Below are 12632 nucleotides of genomic sequence, written 5' to 3' on the forward strand. Positions count from 1 at the left end.
AAACAGAGTCCTCACTCTTCTGGTCTCCAAAGGCTTTAGGCAGCCAAGAGGCAGACAGTTCTGCTTTCAGAGGCTCACAACTGGCTGGCAGCTGCTACTTCTGTGTGAGCCTGCTATACTTGACAAGGTGACCCTGTCCCATCTTGGATACAGGCAAGTCTCTTACCAGCCCAGCCTTCTCCCAGTCTGCTGGCTGGCCACAAGTCTCTTTTGCACTGCCTAATCATGGGATGCAGACTTTTTGGCCACATCGTCTTTACCATTTGTCTCAGTATCTGTTCAGCTGCTGGCTCCATGCCCTGCTGTCCACACTATTTGGCCGTTGTTATTCCAGTATCACATTGCCTAGGGGGACAGAAACTCCAGGAGACTCACAGTCACCCCCAGAACTCACTCTGCAGAGCAGCCCCATGTTGATCTCAGTCATCAGCTCTGGCCCCCCCAGTACTGAGGTAGAGTAGCAAACAGCACCCTCAGCCTGCATGCATGCTCTAATTCCCCCCAGCTCACAAGGCAGAAATAAGTTTTACATTCGTAAGTGGCTGAAAGGAGATCAAAATAACAATAAGCTGAGGCATACAAAAAGTAAAGGCTTAGAGAGATGGCTCAGGAGTTTAGAGCAATGACTGCTCTTCAGAGGACCAGGTTCCGTTCCCAGCACCACGTGGGGGGCTCATGGCTGTCTCTTAGGAGGTCTGATGCCCTCTTCTGGCCTCTGCAGACACTGCATGTACAAGTACACAGATGTACATGTGGGCAAACACTCAAACACATGAGGTAAAATAAATACATGTTTTTAAAAGAAAAGTTCAAATTTCTGTGTCCATAAATAAGGGTCTGCTGGGCCCAGTCATGTGTGTTCCTTTGCTCTTGTGCTCACATGGCAGAAGCAAACAGTTCCCCACAGAGACTTGAGGCCCATAAAACTGAAAAACTGATGATCTTGTCTTCTGCAGCAAAAGGTTGCTCACCAGCCTCATGCCCAGGTTAAGCCCTCCCCATCCTCATGGCTGTGTGTCTTGAAGATGTGTACCACTCAGAATGGTGGGGAAAGAAACTGGACCAGCTTCTACCAGGCGCCAAGCAGTCTGCAGAGTTGGGCTATTGGTTTTCGACTCTGGTCTAGCTTAGTCTCCTTGGTGTCTCTTTTCTCTAAGTCTGGAACTGTTTTCTCCTTTATTGTGTCTACATGTTCAAAGCTTCAAAATTTAACATTCAGTTAGGAATTCATATTCCTAACATATATTCCTATATGTATATATGCAATGACAATTAATAAAGAGGCCATGAGCCTGAAAGAGATCAAGGATGGGGGTATATGGGAGAATTTGAAAGGGAGAGGGACATGATATAAGTTAATAAAAATAGAAAAAATAATTTAAACTTTGAAAATTCCCTCAGGGCGTTGTCATGCCCCACTGTGACCACAACTATCGATGTTCTTGTTTCTGGGCATCCTATCAAATAGTTTGCTCCCTGTTGAAACTTCCCAGAGAGAAAGGGAACTGTCTAGTTTTTGCTTCTGAGCATGCTGGGTTATGAGTTAACCCAAGGGGCAGGGTTACACAGGGCAGAGTGTAACCAAAGCTGCCCCTTCGGGTTTCCCCTAACAGGGCTCTGGCAATGACAGAAAATGAGAATAACTTGCTTACTATGCAAGGATGCATATAAATTTAATACTATGCCTCAAATTCACTGGTCGAGCTTGCTAGAAAAGATGGGAGAAAAAGAAAAGAATCCATGACTAATAGCATTAGAGTTAAGGGAGCTAGGGCTGGGGTTGTAGCTTGCTGATGGAATACTTGTCTAGCATGAGGCCCTAGTTCAATCTCCAGTACTGCCTCCACCCCCGCCCCCAAAAGTTAAGAGACTCTCTTGTTAGCAGGGCTTGCTCTTGCATGGGTAGGCAGGAGGACAATATGGCCACAGAAGTCAGCAAGCAGCAGGCTTTGTGCTGGTTTCATAGAAGCCATTCAGGCAGGAAACAGATGATGGGTATTCCAAGAACCTGAGNGGTGTGTGTTACTGTTTCTTGCATGAGTGAGTACCTATTCTTAGAGAACACTGGGTATTTTAATGTACAGCAGGAACTATAACTCTACAGGAACCAGTGTCAGGAGAAATCATATACATCAGTGCAAAATTGTCCCATATTTCAGATAGCTGCATTTGCCTTAGGGATTCTTTATATTTGTTAAAAACAATTACAATAATAGCCTAAGGGAAACCAATCACATTCACATGTTTTTCCTTAATTTCAATAAAAAAGAACTTGTAATAAAAGTGTGTGGTGCACACACAGTACAACTAGGAATGGGATGACGTATTTCAGTGCTAATTGGTACCTGAGCAATGATCTGTGATCACCAACATAAAGTATGTTCACTGTGCATACATTCTGTCTTTTGTCAGCATCAAGATTTGTGCTTTGTAAACCTTGAAGTATTTGAGGTTGTACAAAAGGCACATTAGTTAAGGTTACTAGCTGCTTTTCCAAAGGACCCGAGTTCAATTCCTAGCATAAATGACTGTTCAGAAAGTCCTGAGGGTTCCAACACCCTTTTCTGGAATTTAAGTATTCCAGGCTCACATGTGATACACAGATGTACATAATTTCATACACATGAAATAAAAGTAAACGGAATACATTTCAACTTTCCAATTCTTACTATTAAAGAATAAATAAATAAAATAGAGCATTCATTAGAAAAACCATTAGATTCACATTGTAATTAGACTTAGATTGCAATAACTAAGCAAACTGTCAATTTGCTTCTCTAATATGTTATATATAATATATACTATAGGGCAGAGCAATTAGAGCTAGGCAGATTCTTCCACTAATGTCAGTGGGGAACTGAAGGGATAAATAAGAGAGAGAGAACATTCTAGGGACAGTATTGCCATCAACAGAGAGAATCAGGATCAGTAGACCAATAGCGGTAGAGATAGCTTGAGACTGCCTCCCCCACGACAAGCTTCTGCACCTGATCAGTATGGGTAAGTCAGCAGTGCAGGACATCCTTGGCCACAGCCAAGAGGTGGGAAGACACTGGGTGAGCACGTGCAGAAATATTTGTGAATGACTCCCACTGACCTTGACATGATATTTAGCAGGGACACTTGGAGCACAGTGAGGGACCTTGGTCAGTGAAACCAAAATGTTCTTGACTGTTGGATGCCTTTGAGTCTGAAATTATCTGCACAGAGAGTGGGTCATAAGGAAACCCAAGAGTCAAGTTACACTCTACCTGGGGAAGCCAGCTGGCCAGGAGACCCAACCACTCCAGGGAGCCAGGAAGACAAGAAGCATAAGGCCTTCTAGAGCTGTCTCCCTTCTGTGTCAAAGAGCAACACTGTGTGAGTCTCTCACACTGACTTTGTAGATGTCTGAACTACTTCCATTGCTTCTAGTCCTGTGTCGAAGTTGTTTAGGTGCTCGTCCCTGCTGCTGTGGCTATCTTATCCAGAGTCAAGAGCAGAAGTTTGGCTAATTAGATAATTGAATCATAGAGAGGACTTCTTATTGGCAAATTTGTGTTCTATGAAATGGGCATCAACTGTTGAATGATATTCACGGCAAATACACTGGCTACACCTCTTCTCAGATGGCCTTTACCCTTGTGTAAGATAGGTGTAAGACTCGGGCCAGTCCTTAGTCAGAACATCAGACTTGTGGCTCTAAATGTGTCTCACATTCAGCCATAATCCAGACAATTCTGGTTGTGATGTTGACATCTGATCTTAAGACTGTTCTTCTGTATCTGTAAAGAAAACCTTTGTTTAAAGAATGACCAGTGCTAGCCAGCCAGGTGTGATGGCATAGGCTATTGGTCCCAGCATTGGAGACAGAGGCAGGAGGATCACTGTGAGTTTGAGGGTGGCCTGATCTTCATATCAAGTTCTAGGACAACCAGGACTGCATAGAGAAACCGGCTTCAAACAGTAACAACAACAAAAAGCACCTAAAAGATTAAAGAGCAGGAATGTTGCTCACCTTCCAGAACCAGACGAATAATGCTTTCCATCTCCCCACTGATAACAAACATTCATTTGGGTTAAGACCTGTCTTAGTTAGGACTTCTATTGCTATGAAGAGACACTATGCCCACGGCAACTCTTACAAAGGAAAAATGTAACTAGGGCTGGCTTATACTTTCAGAGCTTCAGTCCATTATCGTTCTGATGGGAAGCAAAGCAGTGTGCACGCAGACATGGTGCTGGAGGAGGAGCTGAGAGTTCTACATCGTTGACCCACAGCCAACAGGAAGTGGTCTGAGACACTGGGTGTGACTTGAGCATATTTGAGACCTCAAAGTCCACCCCATAGTGACACTCTTCCTCCAAAAAGGCCATGCCTCCTAATAGTGCCACTCCCAGTGAGCTTATGGGTCCATTTACATTCAAACAACCACAAGACATTCATAATAAACACACATTTGAGTTAAGACCATATGTTGCTTACTTTACTCATTGTGATAACGAAATTCCTGAGAGAAGTAATGACCTTTAACTTTGATACCCAGTTTGAGGGGTAGGCCATCACAGCAGGGGTGTAGCTGTGAGAACAGTTCTAGTGAGGGCGCCAGCGCATGAGGCAGCATCTCATGCTCTGCCTTCAGTCAGGAATGAGAAAGAGATGGATTCCAGTGCTCAGCTAGCTTTCTCCCCCTTTCCTTTTCTTTTAGTCTGGGATGCCCCTTGAAAGGAAACCGTTCCTTGTCAGTTAAACCTCTGGAAACGCCCACTTGGATACACCAAGTGGCATGTTACTAGGGGAGTCTACATCCAGTCAGAATGACAATGAAGACAACCCCAGGCCTGCCGTCACTACAGGATAGAAGGTGTCACGGGGAGATCATCTCCTAGCTTATCTCGGCCAGGAGTAGATGACACTAGGGATGTAGGGATGGATGTTCTCTGGAGACTGGTGACACTCCTTCACTTGTGCATACGGCAAATATTTTGAGTGTGATACCTCACTTCATGCACACTTGCTAACTGTGCCCAAGGCTGGCATGGTCTCCCTCCAAAAGTCTGCAGTCCAAGAGCCTTGTGACAAAGCAAATAATAGCAACCTGAGTCGAGTATTGTGGCAGGAGAAATACAAAGAAGTGGGACCAGGGCCAGAGTCCTTGTTTGGTTGGGAAAATTTAAAGGGCTGGAATTTATCACACAGGCCAAATGCTTGAAGGTAACTGTGTCCCATGGCCCTATTACACAATTCATAGTTCAAGGACATCTTTTCTATCCCTTGGTCATCCTGCTCACATCAGTTTGGGACCATGTGGACACCTGGTCCTCTGCTATTTTTAACCCAGAGGGCAATGAGGTTTAAAACCACATAATGCAGTTGGCAGATTTCATCCCCAGAGACCAAAGCGTGAAGAGGTTCCATGCCTTGCCCAAGGGCATTTATTGAGTCAACAGTTGAAACAGGAACAGAACCCAGTCACCAGACTCTGGGGCCAGGTGACTCCTCTGCCCAGCAATGTCTCCTAAGGGGGAAATAATCTCCTGAAGTATCAAATGGCTCGAGTCTTTTGATGAGTGTGCAAATCGAGGAGTAAGTGAGAAGAGTGAGTGTTGAATTACCCTTGACATAATCGCTCCAGAAGATGCAGCAACTGACAACACGGAGAATGTGATTTAGGTTATAATAAAAGCAAACATGTTTTTAAAATCCCCTCGGAGAACCAGTAAACAGGAGGGCTGACTGTGAGCAGCAACCTAGCGGAGAGCAGAGGAAGAGAAAGTGTGGAATACTTAGCGTTCTCAGACAGGTGAAATCACTGTCCCTGATTCATACTGTTTCTATTTTATTGTCTTCTGTCACCAGTTGCGTGTGGGGGGGGTATGGGATAGGGATTTTTTTTTCTTTTTTTGCAAAGGAGAATTTTAATTTTTATTGTGTAGTACTATGAATATGATATGCACATAATGAAATTTTTTATTGTGATGGTATGTCATGTAAATTATATACAACAGAAACATTCTTTTTTATTTATTTTTTTATTGAGCTATATATTTTTCTCTTCCCCTCCCTCTCTACCCCCTCCCCTTCCACCCTCTTCCATGATTCCTCAAGCTAACAATTTACTCAGGAGATCTTGTCTTCTTCTGCTTCCCATGGAGACTAGAGGGATAGGGATGTTTTCATTGGGTTGTTGTTGTTATTATTGTGAGGGATGGGCTGGAGGTTGACCCCCAGGGGGTCTCAAACATGCTAAGCTAGGGCTTTCCCATCGAACCACATCCCCATTCTGAACAGTATGACTTAAGCCCAGATCGATAAGACAGTCCACTTGGGACTTTAGTAAGCTGCCTGATATCACATGCTGGATGAAATCATGGCTGCCTGGAATCCTGCTGAGACAACAGAAGGCGATAGCTCTTATTCAAAAGAGGATCTGAGACTCTCTCTACTACATAGCCAAGAACACCTGCCTGTGTGCTGGGAGTCTACCCACCCCTTGCTTAGTCTGGATTTGAATATACCTTAAAGTCCCATGTGCAACGACATTGTGAGGTCAGGTGTGACCTAACAGAAATTCTTAGCTCACTGGAGCTATGCCCCCAGGAGGCTGGTGACTCCCTTCCTCCTCTCTTTTACCACTTGCCATGGTGTAAGAAGTTTGTTCATACGGGCTCTCCGGCTATGCCTCCAGCAAAATCACCGAAGGCTTGCCAGAAATGGATCTTCTTCATTATGGAGTAGAGCCTTTAAAACCACAAGCTGGAACAACTTTATAAGATGATTTTCTCCTGCATTTGGTTACAGTGAAAGGAGGCTTGTGTACCCCTCTCACCGACGTCCGTGGGAATCATAGAGGAGTAGGTTGGTAAATGTTACACTGGGGTTCCCGGGATGAATGACATTGCCTGTAGAAGTCCATACTTATTTCTCTCAGATGGAATTTCTATGACTTTCTTAAATGACTGTGACTTCCTTAGCAGAACACCTTGGACTGAGCTTCTACAGTGATGCCTTAATAAACAAAAGATGAGATGATTTTTTTGATGGTTTCCTTTGTCAGTTTGACCGGGGCGCAGCATACCCAGATAGATGGAAAGATACTGTTTCTGGGCTTGCTCCAGGTTTTGGATGGTAGTCCATCTTCTGGAGAACACAGACAAACACACACAGTTCCTTTAATGTCTTTCCTCTGAAAAGAGAAAGGGATGCTGGAGAGGGAAAGAGTATTCTTTGGTCACGTGATCCACTTGTAGACTGTGTGCTAAAACCTTCCTACAGTCTTGATTTTATGAGTGTACAAGTCATAGTATCAATATCACAGACCTGAGGACATCCAGGTCCCTGGTAACGTGCGACTAGAAAGCTTGGGCCTTGGTGTGCTCGGTTCTCCTAGCAGTTGGTTAATAGATGGACAGTACTGGGAAGAAACACACCAAAGCCCGTAGTCCTTTCCCAGTTCAAAGGTCTGTAACATGGAATCAAGCCTTTTTAGAACCAACCATTTAGGAAGAAAATTCCATTTAATGAAAAGGTTCCTCTTGACCAGACCTGGAACCACAACATCTTTAATCCTGGAATTTAGGAGGCAGAGACAGGCAGCTCTCTGAGTCTGAAGGTAATCTGGTCTACACTGAGAATTCCAGGACAGCCAGGACTACACAGAGAATGGTTTCCTCTCGCCTCCTCTCACCTGATATCCTCAGCTCAGAAGCTCGGTCTCAGCAACTGAGTTCTACAGCGTAGTTAGGTGTCTTTTTCAGAGTTCTCACCAACTTGCTCATCCTGTGGGGGGAAAATGATCTGAGGGTGACTCAGGGGGAAAAAGGACATGACCTTGGCAGGCGACAGCAGTTAAACTTGTCCATGTATGAGGAAAGTGAGGACCGCATGCGTGAGGGTGGAGACGTGATGGGGGAAAGTTCCAAGGTATTCTGTCCTGGAGCCTCAGAGCTCTGGACACGGCACGTCCTGGAAGTACAGATGACCCCTACTCCTGGTTCCTGAGCTGCACTCCCCATCTGTCCCTCAGTGTCCCAGCATCTGAAGGCAGAAGGAGCTCCTGCCAAGACCGTCACCAAATCCCTGAATACCATCAGTGCAGAAGGGCAAACTGGAAACACGTACCTGCCTCAGCCAGAGCCATCTCTAACCAGAGCCAGGCTACGCCTGCTTCACCCTGACTCAGCTACTCAGGTTCAGAATCCTTTGTGGAATTTGCACTGACATTATCTATCAAGAACAAAAGAGCAGGGAAGGGAAGGATCCGCCAAGGGGAAATGCAGCAGAGACTTGGCTGGACTGTGAGGGGAAAAAAAGACTAGGACTGAGAACCAGCTATGACCTTGGCCCTGGGCTACTTGGCTCCCCAGCTGGTTCTTGGATGTGAAAGTCCTGTGTTGAAGAATGTCATCTCCCCCAGTATAAGAGCTCCACCTTCCTCTGAACAGCTGTGACTGCTTGGAAGGGACCTTTCTTCACGGGAGGAGATGATAGGGAGGGTTACTGGACCCTCACCCGAGAGGCTGGTTACTCCTCCCTCCAGACCTCCAAGTCAGTTTCTGCTGTCTGCCCTAATGGCGGCATGGGACATCATGATCTGGAGGGGTGCTACCTGAAAACTAACCGAGAAAGGCAAACTGAAGCTATGTTCCACCTCTGCAGCTACGGAGAAGCCGCTATCTGTGCTGAGGAGACAGCTGCTTCGGAGTTCCCTGCTCCTGAAAGCAACCCCTCAACCATGTTCTGCAAATAAGCGAATAAACTCATTGGCCCCACCCTGGACCTCCATTTGCGTGGATGGATACTTTCACTGGACCATTGCTCGGGTGGATCAGTACTCTGGGTTTGTCCTTAGTGATGTATAAAGTAGATGCATTGTCTCCATCTCCCAGGGGAAGAGTTCTGAAAACACCCTGCAGAGTGGAAAATGTACTGTCAATACCCAGTTGGCTCGGCCAGTTTTAGAGAACTGAACAAACAAACTTATAAGATCAAAATTTTAAAAAATCCCAGAATTCATTTTTTCTCTCAAAATTTTCCATTGAATAACTGAAAGTGATAATAGTAATAATAAAAATAATAATAATTTTAAAAAATTGAATGGATCCATGTTCTGAAGATCATGGAAGTCATGACATCTCCCTTCAACGGATGTGCCCTTTGGAAGGTGGCTGCTTTTCTTCCACTTTTCAAGACACACGCACATGCTCACGCACACACACACATGCACACACGCATGTGCATACACATGCATGCACATACACACATGCACGCACACAGGCCACACATGCGCATGCACAGGCACGCACACTCACACACGCATGTGCACAAACATGCACACACGCACACACACGCAGGCACACACGTGTGCACACACACTCCCTCAAGCACTCAGTGTAGTTCGGAGTCACTGCTTTCCAACAGCGCTGGTGGCAGCTGTTGATGAATAAACAGAAAAGCCTCATTTGTAATTTGGTGGCTTGCAATCCCGAATACATTTTCCAAAGGAAATGACATCATAAGAGGCTTTGGGTTTCCTGGGGCTGCCCACAAAGCCTAATCAACCTAGCACACCACTGAAAGGCTGTATTTTTCAGAAGGAAATGAAAGGAGAAAGAAGTACCGCTAACTATAATGTTCATGAAATAACCAAACGAGAAACCTGAACAAGAAATGCTCACCTGGGGCAGACCTTAGCTACCCCGCCAGGCTCTGCTCAGAAGAGGAGCCCGGCTCTTTTCACCGAGTGATCACGGCTAGAAATTAGTGGCTTCCTTTCCTCACAGCCTGTCAGGACTCCCTGACAGCTGCTCAGCTCAGCCAGGCATACGCTGCTTTCATCTTTCATCAACAGTCTCTCTGAAGTCAGTGACATCTCCACGGCAACCAGCTCAAGTTTTTCCACTGATGTTCAGATAGAAAGGGAGAAGAAATTGATGGGTTTTGTTAAGGGGGCTGAACCCTGAGATGTCAGGGGAATGGAGATTAGAGGTTCAAGGCATTGTCCTCCATTTCTTGATGGGCCGGGCTATTCCCAGGGAGCACAAGGAAACAGCATTTCTACCTCTTACTGCTCACGAAGGAAGAGAAATTCGGTGGATGATGTAGGAAAGGCGAGAAGGAGCTGGGTTAGGGAGCACTGAACACAGCAAGGCCCGTGCTGCCAAGCAGCTACATGCAATTGGATCCCACTTAATTCTCAGTTACTCTGAGTGCTGGCCTGGTGCCTCGGACTGCGGAGGTTACTTACAGTGGGGGAACGCAGACTGAAGAGAGGTGGCACAAATATCACAGCCAGGGCAAGGGGAGGGCAAAGCGGATCCAGAGAAAGTACAGTGCTGTCCCCAGAGCCGGGACGGTGCTGTCACCAAACCCTGCAGCAGGTGGCTTCACCCTGGCTCTCGGGCTCAACCATCGCTAGTCTTTGAGCTCAGCTGCTTAGACTTAATCAACAGTCTGTTGGTAGTTCATGGATGTGGCCATCACCCGGCCTCTCACACCTGGAGACTCACAGAACTCCCCTCTTCCTGGAGCCTCTCTGGTGAGTCAACTTGGCCACATGATTGGGATCTGGTCCACTTCCCGATTCCAGACTGGGGCCCTGCTCTTGGCAGGGCATCTGTGTTTGGGCACTCAAGTCCCAGTTTCATTACCTCAGGGGCATTCATGCTCTCCAGAAACTGGTCACTTAGAACCATCCTCCCAGCACATCTGATTTAGCTTCAGTTAGCGGCCACTGGCATACTGTTCCCCTGCCACAGTGGAGATGGGGCCCTCTAGGTTCCTGATTGCCTGTTGTCTATGCTTGGGGGGGGGCCTCTGAAGATAGGATCTTGAACTACTAACACCCCTTCATGTGATTATCTCCAAAGGCCTCTTAGATTTGGGTAAAAAGTTCATCTTCAGTCAGGTAGTGGTGGGGCACATCTTTAATCCCAGCACTTGGGAGGCAGAGGCAGGCAGATCTCTGTGAGTTCGAGGCCAGTCTGGTCTATGAGAGCTAGTTCCGGGATAGGCTCCAAGGCTACAGAGAAACCCTGTCTCGAAAAAACAAACAAACAAACAAACAACAAGTTCGTTTTCATTTCCCCAGACATGTTTCCAAAACACTTAAACCCAAATCGATCTTACTCCCAAGCCCAAGTGGCACACGGGCATCTGAAGTGGGTTTTTAACAGCATCCAAGAGTTGGAGAAGAAGCACATGGTTAAAATCAGCGCTTTTGATCCGAGTCATGGGGGCCTAACATCATTTCCTTCCTTAGACCTCAATACAATTATCCCGACAGCTCATCCCCACTTGGCCGGCAATGGTACAGGTCATACTGGGCGGACAAATGAATCCTTTCTGGGCCACCTGGACCACTGGGCGGTGTGAATACCAGGTCCTCCTGGAGCTGGTTGTGTAAATACAACCAATACCCTCCCAGGGTTCTTAAAGTGAAGAAGATTTAAACTCAAATTTACCAAACATAGTCACTCATTTGCAAAATACATGGGGCAGGAGGACACGGGGACCAGACACGGCAGGCCCTTGGGGCCGTGTGGAGGACCTGGGGCTTTAGGAGAGATGATGCAGGGCTGTTAAACAGGTTTAGGCTGAGGAGTGTTATAACCAGACTGGGCTTCTAGAAATCCACTCTGCTGTTGAAGGCACAGGGGAGGGAGCGAGGGCTCAGAGACCAAAAGGGCCAAGAGGCTGCTTTGACTCAGTTGTTCCAGGAGGGACACTATGGTTTGATTGCATTTAAATATATTGGAAACTTAATTTTCGATTCAAGTTTCAGGAGTAAGCCCTCTATAAAGGGTGATTAGCCTAGCCATGGCGGTGCATACTGAAGAGACAGAGGCAGTAGGACTATGCATTGGAGGTCAGCTTGGGCCATGTATTTGTAATCAATGAGATGGCTTGGTGGACAAATGTGCCTGTCACCAATCCTGAAAACCCAAACTTCATCCCTGGGACTCCATGGTGGAGGGAGAGAACCAACTCCTGAAGGCTGCCCGATGGTCTTGGCATGTGAACGTCGGCACTCTTGTGTGAGCATGCACACGTATTATAAAAGTTATTTTGTTTTGTTTTATGGTGATTAGGTCCTGAGGATTCTGCCTCTGTGAACTAGTAAATGCTACCATAGAAATGGGTTAGTTGTCTGGAAAATGGGCTTATAAAAGTGAGTTCAACCCTCTTGTATTCCTTCCTTTATTATTTTACCTTTTACTTATTTTTGAGATGGGGTTGCTCTACTTAGCCCTGGCTGTCCTAGAACTCATTATGTAGATCAGGCTGGCCTAGAACTCACAGAGATCTGCCTGCCTCTGCCTCCCAAATGCTGGAATTAAAGGCGTGAGCCGCCACACCTAGCCCTTCTTGCACTTATGCTACGGCTCTTTTACCCTCCTGCCTTCTGCCATACTGACACAGTATGAAGCCCCTCGCTGATGTTGACAAAACTTCCTTGGGATTTCCCAGCCTCCCGAACCATCAGTTAAATAAATGTCTACTGTCTGTGAAGTGCCCTGTCTGGGACATTCTGTTGCAACAACACAGAGAAAGACAAGGGACAAGAGGACTCACAGGCTGCAGGTGTGGAGTGCCCAAGGTCCCTGCTTCTGGGTCTCCCCCACCCACATCATCTGCTTTTATTTTACTTCCT

General features: G+C 46.3%; 1 long non-coding RNA gene across 3 annotated transcripts in view; it reads right to left on the minus strand.

Moving 5' to 3' along the window:
* Positions 1-6114: 6114 nt before the first annotated feature.
* LOC126487634 (uncharacterized) overlaps positions 6115-12632 on the minus strand; it is a 31011-nt gene continuing 24493 nt past the window's right edge. For 2 of the 3 annotated variants that reach the window (XR_007588430.1, XR_007588429.1), the window contains exon 4: positions 6115-8889. This is a non-coding gene — a long non-coding RNA (uncharacterized lncRNA). The remainder of the gene's footprint in view (positions 8890-12632) is intronic. The other variant, XR_007588431.1, reaches the window with a different exon arrangement.

This window comes from Alexandromys fortis, unplaced genomic scaffold (genome assembly GCF_014885135.2).
Source record: "Alexandromys fortis isolate MF-2015 unplaced genomic scaffold, M_Fortis_MF-2015_v1.1 scaffold_175, whole genome shotgun sequence".
Classification (NCBI taxonomy): Eukaryota; Metazoa; Chordata; class Mammalia; order Rodentia; family Cricetidae; genus Alexandromys; species Alexandromys fortis.